The sequence below is a fragment of the Rhagoletis pomonella genome, unplaced genomic scaffold (genome assembly GCF_013731165.1).
Source record: "Rhagoletis pomonella isolate Grant_MI unplaced genomic scaffold, Rhpom_1.0 Rhpom_scaffold_03349, whole genome shotgun sequence".
Lineage (NCBI taxonomy): Eukaryota > Metazoa > Arthropoda > Insecta > Diptera > Tephritidae > Rhagoletis > Rhagoletis pomonella.
In genome coordinates this window covers 9231-12839 of record NW_023461901.1, presented here as the reverse complement: position 1 = coordinate 12839, position 3609 = coordinate 9231, and the positions used below count along the sequence as shown (strand labels likewise).

The following is a 3609-nucleotide window of genomic DNA, read 5'->3' as shown; positions in this document are numbered from 1 at the left end:
CGAATTAGTCCCCAACTAGTCCCGAAATAATGTCGAACTGCCACCAAATAATCCGGAACTTGGAATTACACTTAGAAAACACCAATACAATAATGAAAGTAAAGGTGAGTAAGTTCATAGATAAAGAAAAGGAAAAAGGTAAAGGTAAAAAGAAAACAAAAACAAAGATGCGTAAAGGTAAATGCAAAAATGGAGATCAAGGTAAATTTAAACACTTTACTTATATAAGGGCAAAGGTGAAGGGGAATATGTAGATGAAGAAAATGATAAACATAAAGGTAAAATAAAGATAAATATAAAGAAGTAGTTGAGGATGAGGATACCGATAAAAGTAAAGATGAAGATAGAGGAAGGAAGATTAAAATAAAGGTAATTATAGAGAAAAGGATATAGATAGAGACACAGAGACTCAATCTGGGAACTATCGATTATTTATCAATTTTGTTATGGATATTTTTATCGATATTTTGATTGATATTCTTTATCGATTTTCTAATCGATTTTGTTATCGATATTTTTATCGATTTTCTAATAGATTTTGCTACCAATATTATTATCGTTTTTGCTATCTAAATTTTATCGAATTTGTCATCGATTTTCTTCCGATATTTTATCGATTTTGTTATCAGTTAATTATATATTTTATTATCGATTATTTACCGATTTTGTTAACAATTTTTTTATCGATTATATATCGGTTTTGTTAACGATTTTTTTATCGATTTTGATATCGATTTTGTTACCGGTTATTTATCGATTTTGTTATCGATATTTTTATCGATTCTGTTATCAATTTTTGTTATCGATTATTTAACGAATTTGTTATCGATATTTTTATCGACATTTGTATCGACTTTATTATCGATATTTTTAAAGATTTTGTTACCGATATTTTATCGATTTTATTATCGATATTTTTATCGAGTTTTTTATTGATTTTGCTACCAATATACAAAATGGATATGTAACATAAGTTTCACTTCTCCAGTGTAGCCCAGGCGCACTTATTTTTTTTTTTGTTTTTGCTGGGTTTACTTTAATAACTGATGTTTTGAGTGGAATGAAGAAATTCACTCGAGGTAAAAGCATAAACAGGAAGCACATGGTATACACTAATACACAGGGTAGCAAATAAAGCAACAACCAAACATTTGGGCATATAAAAGTACACATGCATACCTACACCAGTACTCAAATACACTAAGGGGGTTGTGCTAAAAAGGAATGCGGAAAAAAAGATAATCACTAAGGGCCGGTTGTTCAATGTCTGGTTATCACTGCCACTACACTTTCGACGATTTCGACATCATGCATGTAACATGTGCTCGATAAAGCAGTCGTTGTACTTAACCGGAGCTTCTACCTCCGATTTGTGCTGATCAGACATTGAACTTGAAGTTCTGAACAATTTGAAAACGACGAGCTACCGACCACAGCTTCCAATTTGTCATCTTTATTATCTAAGCGCTTTGTCGATGGCAACATGATTTCTTTGAACGCGGCAGCGACATCATGAATTTGTATGAGTTTGACATAAAAGAAGAGGAAGAACCTTATCTGTCGCCAGAAAAATAGAAATAGATCTAATCTGGCCACAACCACAGCCGTCGCGTAGCCCGGTCGTCGCCAAAATAATTATCTACATAAGAGTACGTGTTAAAATAATTTGACAGCTGTGGTTTGTAGCTCGTCGTCTTCATTGTGTTCGGGCTATTATGGGGATAAAGCTTCCAGAGGTGAAATTTTAGGTAGCACACAATTTCTTACACGCATGGTTGCTTTTCAGCACTCATGAAAGAAACTTAAGAAATATTTGAAAAAAAAGTTCATATAGTACATTAATTTTGAAAGAAATACCATATAATGTATGTACTCTGGTTAATAATATCAAAAAATGTATTAGAACCACCGTTTAATGTTATATTTGATACAAATTAATATTGCTGCCCCGAACGCTCTGCGCCTTGCCACTGAATAATAGATTTACTTAAAATTACATCCCTGGTCCTTGTTCTTTCTGTATCGCATCGTGGTGAATTCATATTTCTCAGAAATTTGACAACAAAACAAAACAAAGCGAGTATTTGGAACTACCCTCTAAACTAAGAGCAATCTTCCTAACATCAAAAGAACTCTTAAATATAAAATTTTTGAATCCTCAACTTTACGAAGAAGTTGCGCAAGGGCCGCACGTAAATTCAAGCTATAACTTCTGCTTTAATAAATATCACACTATTTTCAATAAGGTTGATAGAAATGTTGAGTTCATAGTGTCTAGGAAGTATAGCGTAGATTTAAATATTTTAACTCCTTTGTCCACAACTAAATCAAATGTATCCAATGAAATTATTAGAACCCTATGTCAACAACGTGCAGAGTCGTATAAAAATAGAAATTTTGTAATATTTGCCACTGATGCCTCTATCAATAATGGATCCTGTGGTATAGCAGCATACTTACCATCAAAAAATGTATCGTACATTTATAAAATTAATGACCCTTTGTCTTCTCTGTCGGCTGAATTAATCGCGATTAAATGCGCTGTCTTGATAGCTGCAAAAAGTAATTTAAAAAAAATTGTAATTTTTACTGACAGCAAATCCAGCTGTGTTCTTTTAAAAAGCAACGTAAGAACAACCATACAGTTGCCCAAATCAATACGATCATTGAGGGATCATCTATCGAGTTCTGTGAGTTTGTTTGGGTGCCAGGACATTCCGGGTTTGTTCTGAATGAAAAGGCGGACAGGGCTGCAAAAATAGCGTTGGTCAGTGGTACTACTATACATGTACGATATAGCAAGAAAGATGCTCTTCGGAAAATTTACAATTCCTTAAGGGAAGAATGGAATCAGGAATACAAACTATTATCGCAACACAAGGGAGCTTTCTTTGCGGAAATCTTCCCAGAGCTACCATCAAAGCCGTGGTATCACAAGTCGTCTCTATCTGTGGAATGCATAAAAATTATTAATAGACTTTTTTCGGGTCATAGGTATGATAGAAGATACTTGTATCGGATAGGTTCAATTCCAACGAATATTTGTCCTTTGTGTGATACTGAAGAAAGCCTTGATCACTCGGTCTTCTTCTGCGCTAAATATAATGCGTTTAGATGCGATTTTGCCTTTTTTAATACTTTTCGTACAATTAAGGAAATCTTGCTAACGAAGGATGTATCTATTATTTCTCAGCTCGTAAAATTTCTTAAGATAGCTGATATTAAAGTATAACGATATCTCTCAAATCAAGATTAATATACACAATTAAATCTAACTACATGTTTGCTTTGTTTTGACTCGGACTACTTGACTACCATTGACTGTAAACATATGACTGTTTACCATTGACAACCATTTGTTGACTGATCTGGCAATGTGGTCTTTGCACCACAGCTAATTTATTGAAATCTCAAAAAAAAAAAAAAAAAAGCGAGTATTTTATTTGCTAATTTTTGCGATTTCTATTGTTTAATGTAAATTTGTCCTTTTAGGATATGTCGAGCCAACAAAGGAGGCGCAGTTGGAAAATTTAGTAATTAGTAATGAAGTAGCTGGCATATTTGGAAAATTATTCCGATAAACAGGATGGAATTTGGGAAAGTAAGTGC

At 33.2% G+C, this 3609-nt stretch overlaps 1 long non-coding RNA gene across 1 annotated transcript; it reads right to left on the bottom strand.

Annotated features, from left to right (window-relative positions):
• Positions 1-2849: 2849 nt before the first annotated feature.
• Positions 2850-3397, bottom strand: LOC118754079. Its single transcript, XR_004994862.1, has 2 exons — positions 3011-3397; positions 2850-2948 (listed from the first exon to the last, which is right to left on the bottom strand). It is a non-coding gene; the product is annotated as an uncharacterized LOC118754079 (long non-coding RNA).
• Positions 3398-3609: the final 212 nt, after the last annotated feature.